The sequence below is a fragment of the Dermacentor silvarum genome, chromosome 11, assembly GCF_013339745.2.
Source record: "Dermacentor silvarum isolate Dsil-2018 chromosome 11, BIME_Dsil_1.4, whole genome shotgun sequence".
Taxonomy (NCBI): domain Eukaryota; kingdom Metazoa; phylum Arthropoda; class Arachnida; order Ixodida; family Ixodidae; genus Dermacentor; species Dermacentor silvarum.
This window is the reverse complement of record NC_051164.1, coordinates 12218667-12229933: the sequence shown is the minus strand read 5'-3', so window position 1 is coordinate 12229933 and position 11267 is coordinate 12218667. Positions and strand designations below refer to the sequence as shown.

The 11267-nt window shown below is 43.8% G+C and overlaps 1 pseudogene; it reads right to left on the bottom strand.

Moving 5' to 3' along the window:
• Nucleotides 1–1474: 1474 nt before the first annotated feature.
• LOC125941558 (protein unc-13 homolog C-like) lies at nucleotides 1475–1986 on the bottom strand (annotated as a pseudogene).
• Nucleotides 1987–11267: the final 9281 nt, after the last annotated feature.

Below are 11267 nucleotides of genomic sequence, written 5' to 3'. Positions count from 1 at the left end.
TTATGACTGAGACAGGGCGGTAATTATTTACAGAAAGCCGGTCACCTTTCTTGTGGATGGGTGTAACACGTGCAATGCGCCAATCACTTGGGATGACGCTTGTAGCTATTGACATGTTAAACATCTTGGTCAAAAATTCCGAAATCTGCTCAGGGTAGCGTCCAAGAAATGCATTTGCAATGCCGTCAGAGCCTGGCGACTTTTTAATATTCAGATTAAGAAGCATAGCAGTGACACCTTCACAAGTAATTACTAGTGTTTTCTCCGGTAACGCCGGGGAACCCTGATAGACGTATTCATCTAGCTCAGAAAATACAGTTTGAAAATACTGATTAAAACATTCTGCGATTTCCCTTGGTTCATGTATTATTAGATCATTCACTTTTAGTTTATGTATCTCTTCATTAGCTTCACTTATGTGACGCCAAAATTTTTGTGGGTCTGCCGTAATAAATTCTGCCAATGTTTTACTGAAGAAGTTGTTTCTTGCCTGTTTAACTTTTTCCATTAAGTCATGCTTTAATTCAGCGAACTGAGATGTAGAAGTTTTGTGCTGCTTTCTGAGGCGCTTTATTTTCCGTTTCGTCTGTATTATAGCCCTACTGATCCAAGGATTTGTGCGACGCTTGTATATTTTTTTTGTAGGAATGAAATGAGTAATGCAATATTCTGTAGCCGAGCGAAAGATTTGCCACAAACGTTCAACATCATGACTGTCAGAGTGCAGATGCATGTCCAAATAATCAATTATGGCTGTGTCATCAGCCTTATTATAATCTCTAATTACAGTCGAAGAAAATGTTTTCTTATTTTCAACAGCTTGTTTAGTCCAGTTAAAAGAAATTAATTTATGGTCCGAAATTCCAGGTTCCACAAGAACTGATCCACTGCTAAACATTTCGGTAACAAATAGCAGGTCTAAAATTGCGTTTCCTCGAGTGCAATTTTTTACCGTTTGCTCAAGATTAAGAGAATACATAATATCCACTAGAATGTCACTGCTAGTAGAACAGCCATACTGTAAACTGTTCCAGTTAATAGAGGGCAGATTAAAGTCTCCAGTAACAATCAGGTTTCTACCGGATAGCTTTAGAAGGTGATCATATAATTTATTCAGAAAGTCATTGCTAGTATCCGGAGGTCTATAAACAGCGCAAAGAAAAAACGTGATTCCCCGAAATGACACCCTTAAGATTAAACTTTCATGTTCACCGATTTGTTCAGTAACTGTTATCTCAATACCATGTTTTACAACGACTGCCACGCCCCCACCTCGAGACCCTCTATCTCTTCGGAATAACTGGTAACCCGGCGGGACAATTTCATCGTCGCGAATCAAAACGTGTAACCAAGTCTCAGTGATAATGCATAAATGAGGATCATGTAACAAAAGCAACTCTTCCAAATCTTCTACTTTGTTAACAATGCTCCTAGCGTTGAAACTGAGCAGACGAAGGTGGTGCAGTTCTGATTGCTAGGTGGAGGGTGGCGATATTTTTGGTTTGGCTATCAGTTTACGGGAATTAGAAGTGTCGTCCCAAGTGTACATCTTGTCGTCAATACGGATCTTATCGTGTACAAGTGATACTTTCTTGTTCATGACTTTATCTTCCCTCGCGCTCTCCCATAGCAGTTTTCTCTTTCGCAGTGTGTCTGCGCAGTAATCATTTTGAATGCTTATGCCCGTTCCTTTTAGCTTCTTGGCATTTCTAAGGACTGCTTCTTTTTCGTTAAAATCCTGAAAATAAAGGATAATTGGTCGCTTTGAGGAAGGTTTACCGAGCCTATGAATTCGAGCCACTGACGTGCAGCTCAATCCTAATTTGTTTCAAAGAAGTTTTTAATTACTTTGTCACGCAAAACAGATTCTGTTTCTCTCGGCTGCTCAGTTATACCGAAAATCACCAGATTAGACCTACGGCTGCGATCTTCTAGGTCCACTAGTTTCGTTTGTTGCGATTTTAGCGTCTCCTGCATAGCTGCCATGGATGTGCTGATACCTTCAATTGCGGAAGCCTTGAGTTGCAGGGTTTGTAAATTATCCTCCAGATTTACTAACCGTATGCCAAAACCACTAACAGCTTTTTCTGTTGCTTCAAGGCGTGATTTCAGTTCATTGATTTCAGATAGAATAACCTGTTGGCCATCCATAATAGTTTTAAACATATCTTCCACCGATGGCCCTGGATTTACCTCTACATCACCGCACAAAAGAAGTTCACATACGCACAAACAATCATACGCAATACGCAAACATCTGCGTGGGCACGGCAGAATGACAAGAAAGCGATTATCGCTGCGTAATGAATGACAATGACCGACCTGTACGAGAAGAAATAGACGCATGGTGAACGGTGCGTTCGTGGCGTTTGCGCCGTGCCCACTGGTACGGTCGATGAACGGCGGTTCTTTTATAAGGCTCGTTGATGACGTGGTGAAGCCTCTTGGTGACGAGAGTAGCACTGGTTTATGCAGTACGATAGCGTCGCTTCCCGTGCTCTTCTTGGCGCTGATTAATACTGCTGGAACTGGTAGCGGCGGAACCAACGCGATCGAGTAGGCTCCGTTGAGTGACGTGATCAAAGCCTGTACGAGAAGAAATAGACGCATGGTGAACGGTGCGTTCGTGGCGTTTGCGCCGTGCCCACTCCAGTCTTGGACTGTGCGCCTATTAGAGGCGCTTCGTCAAGGATTTTTCGCGGATCGCTGAGCCACTGACGTATCTCACTAAGGCCAACGTCGAGTTCAAGTGGGAGACGACTTAAGGCGAAGCATTTGAAGAACTGAAGCGACGCCTGCAATCGCCGCCAATACTTGAGCATTTCGACGAAAGCGCTGATACCGAAGTCCACACCGACGCAAGCAGCGTAGGACTCGGCACCGTGCTTGTGCAGAGGACTGACGGACTAGAAAGGGTTGTAAGTTACGCTAGCCGGTCGCTATCGAAGGGGGAAGCAAATTATTCCACAACAGAAAAGGAGTGCCTCGCCATCATCTGGGCTACATCAAAGTTTCGCCCCATCCTCTATGGCAGGCCCTTTAAAGTTGTGAGCGACCACCATGCCTTGTGTTTTCTAGCTAACTTGAAGGATCCTTCAGGTCGCCTCGCACGATGGAGTCTGAGACTTCAAGCATTCGACATCACCGTCATTTACAAGTCCGGGCGAAAGCACTCTGACGCCGACTGCTTGTCTCGCGCCCCCATCGAACCGCCGCCACAGGACGACCAGGATGACGACACTTTCTTGGGACCCATCAGTGCCGACGAATTCGCCGAAAGACAGCGAGCCGACCCGGAACTAAGGAGCCTTGTAGACTACCTGGAAGGCAAGACCGTCATTGTGCCGAAGGCGTTCAGGCGAGGATTGGCGTCGTTTTTCTTGCAAAACGACATTCTCCTAAATAAGAACTTCTCGCCTCTCCGAGCCAACTACCTCCTCGTGGTACCGTCAGCATTGCGTCCAGAGGTTCTGCAAGCTCTCCATGACGACCCAACGGCTGGACACCTCGGTTATTTCCCGCACGCTCGCGAGGATACAACAAAAATACTGCTGACCTCGCCTCTCTGCCGATGTCGCCCATTACGTAGGGACATGCCGAGACTGTCAGCGACGCAAAACACCGCCGAAAAGGCCAGCCGGACTTCTACAGCCGATCGAGCCACCTCGCCGACCGTTCCACCAGATCGGGATGGCCTTACTGGGGCCTTTTCCGACGTCGGCGTCCGGGAATAAATGGATCGTCGTAGCTACGGACTATCTCACCCGCTGCGCCGAAACAAAAGCCTTGCCCAAAGGCAGTGCTGCCGAGGTAGCCCGATTCTTCGTTGAGAACATCCTCCTGCGTCATTATTCAAACTCATTCAAACTTTCACAGCCACCTTCGCGTTTAACAGAGCCACCAATGGTATTACAAAGTTCAATGAGTGAAGACTTGTTGCCACTGACCACGTTCCAAAATTTACGCACATTTTCATGCAACAAGGATAGTAAAGTGCGATAATAGAATTCACTCACGGTATTCGTTACTGCCTGTTTGTCAGCTTGGTCAGCGGTAGGGTACACGCTCGAGCGTTCTTTGGTGCTTACGCGTCTGGAGCATCAATAAAGTTTTTTTTTCTTGTTACGAAGTCGCTTCAGGCGTGTGCTAAACCAGATAAACCAGAGGCCTTGTGAATGTGTGGAAATGCGCATTTGTGCAATGTAGCGGTTGATTAAATACCTAACTTTTTTATAAAAATTAACTAGTTTTCTTCATCAGCTCGGGAGTACAAATTAAAAAAGGTAGTCAGTGGCAAGCGTTTCCATTTCTTAATTTATAGCATCACAATTATCATCACTGTAATCACGCATAACTTCCGCCACGTTTATGCGAGGGACAGATACCAACATGTTAAACTCAATTAAACAATGATCCCTTAGGGCCCAACCATATGCACGAGATTTTTGAGTGATGGCGAGAAGCGGCGGCGACGAGTGACAGGTTAAGCCGTCGCGGAGAGCGATCCATCGCTGTCGCTTGTCGTATCACCGTTTTTAGCCAGCCATAAAATTTCGCTTGTCGCCCTGAGGCCCGCGTGGTGACATCGTGATTACGAAACAATATGGCAGCAACCAGTCCACCTTCTTCGATCTAAATTAGCTCTTGCGACTTGCTTTCTACCATGACAGCGATAAACGTGGGCGCGTGCATGTCGTTGCCGCTTTAGCCCTGGCAAGAACATTAAAGGGGATACAAGTACAGGCGATGCGATAATTACAAGTTCTAATACATTGGATGATTGGGGAGTACATGGAATAAGCTTCGAGACGAGTTGCGTTAGGTTAAAATCTAAACAAAGTGCACAAAAGGCTGAATTTCTGATGGCGGCCCGTCACATGTTGACAGATAGTCGAGCCAATCTATCTTGCGAAGATTAAGATCACCGAGAAGAAACAGTGGACAAGAAGGAAAACGCATGGCTAGTGCGCTCAGTCTATCATGCAGATCGAAGCAAAATGTGCTGTACGAAGGCGGTGGGCGGTAACAGGCACAAAAGATGAATTCTTTGTGGTCGATAACGACATATGCGCATGCGAGCTCTAGATTTGTGTCAGATTGTATGCCAGTACAGCTTATCGTATCACGGACTGCCATAAGCACCCGCCTGCCGCAGAGTAATTGAGGGTCAAATCAAATGAACTTGTAGCCTGCTTTGCATTGAAGAATTTTATGATTGAGGAAGTTATTCGAAAGCCACCTTTCAGTTAATAGTACAACATCGGCTGAGCATGTGTCGATAAATGCAGACAGATAATCGCATTTGTTACATATACTGCCAACATTAGTAAATAAACCGCCTGAAGTATATTTATTCTTAGGCCAAACTTACCGGTGAGTTGACACGCTTGTTACTGGTGGACGTGCTTGGGACGTTAGTGACGCGCTTCGCGAAACTGCCGACTTCACGAATAGGACGGGTTACAGGACTATAAACATGACTTGTTCATCTACATGGAGTTTGTTCAGGCGGTGAAAAAGGTGTATTCCAGTGGTATTGCAAATTCGGTGATTTTCCTGTGCGATAGGTGTGTAGAATGACAAAAAATCTACGCCTACTGAAATGCAGGAATCGCGGAACTTAGAACGCTGTGAAAACATTTGTTCTTTTAATTTTGAAGAAGCGAATTTTGCAACTATCATCCGGGTTTTATTTGCATAGTATGCTCCCAAGCTATGAGCACGAGTTATGCCGTCGTCTGGGACGTTCAGTCCAAGGGTTACAGACACAGTACGGCGTAAATATAATTCAGATTCAGACCAATATCGGCATGTGTGTACAGCGCAAAAGATGAAGAATGAAGAAAGAACACAACACAGGTGCTGACTTCAACTAATCTTTACTTGCGAAACCACCAGAACTATGTATATGAGCAAAAGTAACGAAATACAACTTTTGCATTATGTCACAGATGTACCCTTATTACTTCACAGCCAGATACTTGATTTCGTTTTTGGGGAGGGCAATAGAGGACATGCTGATGCAAAGGTCACCCAGCCGCTGTATCTTGTCAGCCTCTATGATTTCACGTGTAAGCTGTTCTCGGTGTGTGGAGATTACGACGCAGTTTTCATATTCAGGGCAGTTTCTGCAGTGAATGCCAAGCTGACCTTGCACGGCGGTGTAAACATTGTAATGTTTGTCGATATTGAATCACCAACTCGCCCAAGCTTCGTCCTTCTCATATTGCGACCAGTTTTAGGAGAAAATGTCGGAGATTTCATAAAAATTTAAATTGTCACGTGATGGCACTGTCTTCTAGTTCGTCCAGTTTGGAACGCTATGAAGCGGTTTCACCTCTTACGGCATCATTCACAGCGCTATTCAAGCTCGCATTCTGTCGAAATACGTCCATCGACTCGACGAGAGCTTCAAGAACTGTAAGTCTGTTAGTTAGGTTCAGAACCTTTTATTCGAGTTTTTCCTGGTTAGATTTCAGTTGACAAAGCATTTTGCAAGTTCGGAAGGCCGCTTCTCCGGTTTAGGTCATAATGAATGGATTGCAGCAAGAACGTCACCGTCAAGCTTGGAAGCGGGTTTCGGGGGATCGAGGTTAACCTCGACATCCCCTCCCAACAGCAACAATTTTATTGTAATTGGGAACAGCATTTACTTGCAACAGTTTAAAGCTAAGATTTAAACGCCTGCTAATATTTCTGGCCATTTTCCGCTGTCTATTTGGCATATTTGTGCTGGCATATTTCTGCTGGCACTACTGGCATACTTCTGCTGTCTTCCAGAATAGCTCTAAAAAACTGAACTACGAGCCCGATGGAAAGATTCAGCCTTCCATCCGATGCTCCCAACATTAGGCCACAATCACTTTCTTTTTTTCCTTAGATGGTATTTATTGCATCACGTTTAATACACGTATACTTCTACGGTTTGCCAACGTCGACTAGCTCGTTGAGATTTCTCCGTGTGTGTCCCAATGCGTAGCGAGAGTGCCCGGGAACACATGCACACGTGGCACTTTCGTTTACGACAAAGACGCAGGAATCAATCGATAAAATTGAGAGCATTTGGATTACACTTCACGAAAGCTTCGCTTCGCGTAGATCACAAGTTATGCGTTAGATCAGCGTAATTTTCCCCTGTAGTCTGCAACAAAAATCTCTAATGGTATCCGTAGAGAAACAAATCTTCGAAAATCTTGAATATTGATTTGGTCGGATAGAATACGAATCGAACAGAAAGTACTATTGGATTTGTAAACAAAATTCAGAATATTCACAGGCTGCTGCCTAGAACCGTATACGAAAGGTTGTATGAGGTGTAAACCTTCAATACGAACTCGAAGATATGTCCATCATTTCATAAAACTGCAGAAAAATCGACCATCGCAATTCTTCAACTGCTTTATCTGAAAAAAAAAGCGGATATAGGACATACACACTGAATTGCACCATGCTGGGCGAGTAATTACTATAATGGCATTCCTAAACAAGAGAAGGCACTCACTTCCTAGCATCCCAAGTTTCTCTGAAATTGCAAATGTGTAACCAAAATAGCTTACTGCTCGCAAAAATGGTTTTAATGATGCCTGACAAAAGTACACACAGGAATTTTGAGGGATAGATAAAGTGCTGTGGAGTTGTAAGGAAACTAAAAAGGTAAATTAACTTATATAAGGAACCAATCGTAAATTAAAATGACGTGTAACGTATGAGCCTTTCATACAAGAAAAAAAAAAACGAAGACAGCAGACTACAGCGATTCCTTCTGTTTCTAAGTAATTTTATGTGACCGCATTAATCTCTTACAGGGAAACCCACCATTGCATTTTCGCTTGTTTGCCTATTCCTAAAATTATTGCGTTGACTCAGTAATGGGAACTGGTCCCTACCGTTTATCGCGTTTCTTGGGGTGAGGAGGGGTGCCTTCATATTAAAACGTAATAATTTAAAGTATGAATTTGACAAAATATATTTATTATATTATTTATTATGTAAATAAAGTTGTGCGAGAGTACAGAAAGAATAGTGTGCATTGAAACCAGTTCTGATGTTTTCTGCTTTGTGATGTACTCAACTTCCTTTCTGTATGACTTAACAAAGGACGTTGTGGAATTCGAACCATGCAGTGCATGGACAGGCTTTTGCTATCTCAGGATCTCGCGGCTCAAGTAGGCTACATTTATGTAGTTCAAATGTAGAGCTTGATGGGACTTTTATTTGTAGCTGTTTGGCCAACGGATTACACAAAAAATCTATTTCTGTTGGTTGTAGATGGTTCGACTGATTATTTAAATAAATTTAATTCAATGAATCTTCATGCATCATTTTGTTTAATTGTGATGTAGGAATGGCTAAGCTGGCGGATGACGAGGTAGTCTAACGACGACAAAAATTGTTTGGCGCGTCGGGGATAATGGCAACCATCTTATATTCGGGGCATCGTCCATCGTGTGCATATGCTATGCTTTGAGTCTTGTAATCATTATTGTCCTGTAAGCCTTGTTTGTGCCGCCGAGATAATTTTCAGGAGCCTAACAACGAAGACCTGCAGGCAAACACACCACTATATCGTCAAGAAGAGCTTCTATGTGATGCCACGTATTGTAATCTTCATAAACTACAGTACTGGTCGTTCTAGCCTCCGAAATGTATGTACAGGCGCCACGGGTCTCAGCATTTGTGTGGAGCGCAAATTCCTCCTCTAATTGCCGAGAATTGTTGTGGCACAATATCTCAGTGGTTAGCGCCCTCGACTAGGGTTGGTAATATCAATGAATGATTAATCGATTACATAATTAAATGTATCCTGCAAGACAATTATTCTTCATCGACGTCCACCTTTCAATTAATTGACTTAATCGATTAGGCCTGTTCGAATAATCATTTTCAAGAGTTCGACAAGAGTGGCGCGAAAAGTTTGAAATTGTACTGGAAAGGCGGCGCACGAGTATAGTGACTGTGCGACTGTGGTAGAGCGACTGTCGGCTGTTTTTTCCAGTCCCGAGTGACGCCGAGCCCAGCGCTTCCCCTCTCTTCCCCCACGCACACGGCACCGCACCGCCCGAATCCGGCGGCTTGAAAGGTTCTCGCAATTCAAATAAGGCATTCTATGGCAACCCAGTCGTTGATCGTCGGGCCACTCCCAGTCCACTAAAGACGTGGCACAGCATGCGCGCCGGTTTGGAGCATGTATTCGACATAGCGATGGAGTTCATGTCGAGTCCAGCAAATCTATAGCGTCCGAGTGTCTATTCCCGCATGCTGGATTTGCGGCCATTGAAAGAAGGTCTCGGTTTCAATCAAACATCCCAGCAAATTGACATTCATTCGGTCTGTAGAAAAGAGCATGTCATTTAAAATCTTAAACCAGCAATTTTCTATTCCCCTGTGTATATAGCAATTTCTTGCATATTTCAGTTGGACTTCACTTTTCACTTTTGCCATTTTTCTTATTTGTTGTTTAGCTGTGCTGTATTCAGTTAAACCTTATCCTCTATTAAACTTTTATAAACTTGTGTTTCAAACTTGGTTCCACCTCTCAAACAATCAAATGTAATCCTACAAAAGTAGATTAATTAATTATTCGTTAATTGAGCAAAAAAATAATCGACCCTCCCTAAGCTCAACTCAGAAATGTACATTACTTCACTGACACGGGTTTCAAATCTTGGTGAAGGTGGTTATGGAGGGTGTTGTTCACGTGATGGCAATGGCGAAGCATGGGATCGCGAGGTGGCCTCACAACAACCAAACACATCGTTTAGTTTCTTCAATGAAAAAAATGGTTGTTGCCAGCGTAACGTAATGACCATACGTGCACGACAAATGCAATTTAGAAAACCTAACATCTTGACGCAGTGAAAGAAAAATGCGAAAAACAAAGTCGCAATGCCGAAAACGGGACCTCATCAATTTACCCAAAAAACGTTCCTCCTAAATAAAGTTTGGTGGGGTATAGATTCTTCTCCCCAGTCTGTGCTCTAGAAAGAGAATGCTTTAACTTGCAGACAACTACAAACCAGCACGTTCCCACACAGCACGGAATACCAGCTCATTTACCCCACACATTGCGGATACGACTGCAAATTCTACTACGCGCCAAACACCCCCTACTACAGGGGCCTGTATAATTCAAAACTATTCCAATCTGTTTTTATTCCGAACCAGCTATTAGCCATCTCTGATAGGTCAAAATGGCTTGGGCTTTACCCCTACGGCCGCAGCGCACGCCCATATGGGATGAACCCGGACCATTCTGACCTATCACCGAGGGCTAATGGCCGATTTGGAAAAAACACAGATTGCAATAGTTGTACGTTACACCCACCATGGTATGATAAAACTACTGAAACACCCTATCCCCCATTACACACCGGAGCAGTGGTAGACTCAGCTCAACAGCCTCAAGCGGAATGACTAGTGCCAGTTGTTGAACGAGGCAACGCAAGCGGCCAGGTCACACGGCTTCCTTGACATGAGGGGGTCACCCGCCAGGAAGGCGACCAAACAACTTCATCTCCTCATATAGTTCAATCACAGGAATGCAGAGTATGTGAAATGACGCAAAACTCCTACATGAGGCTCGTTCCGCGTGCAGGACTAGGGTGTAGTCAAGATACAAAATACACGCCGGTAGAGTACCTCAAGCTTCTCTGATTAAAACAAATAGCCAATGCTCTTGTGGAGAACAAAACTGAATAATGCAAAGAAAGCTCAGAGACTGAGGAAAGAAAATTCACCGAGGTTACGATACTCCCTAATCCGAAATTTGAAGGCAGCTCTATGCATGTTTTCATTTCGCGATATATTGGCTGGCGCGGACAATCTGTCTCGTGCGGCACAAGAGAAACGGAGCGAAGTGTGGCGCGTCTGCCTCGCTAATCTGGAGATCGCGAGAGATATCGTCAGGGTTATGTGTGAGCGCGATTCACAGCAGCCGTCGCAGACCTGGCCTCCGCTCATAACGCGCTCGCCGCATGCCATGGGTGGACAGACAACAGCGCGCTACTCCAGCGCCATATTTATTTATTTATTTATTTATTTATTTATTTATTTATTTATTTATTTATTTATTTATTTATTTATTATACCCTCAGGGTCAACAGACATTACAGAGGGGAGTGGTATAAAATACAGAAAAACAACAAAATTTTAACTACAAGAAGCAGCACAATGTTTCTAATTATGCGATAATAGTTATGAAGAGGCAGAATACATGTTACAAAAAATACTATAAATACAAAGAAGCAGTGCAGTGTTTCTCATTATAC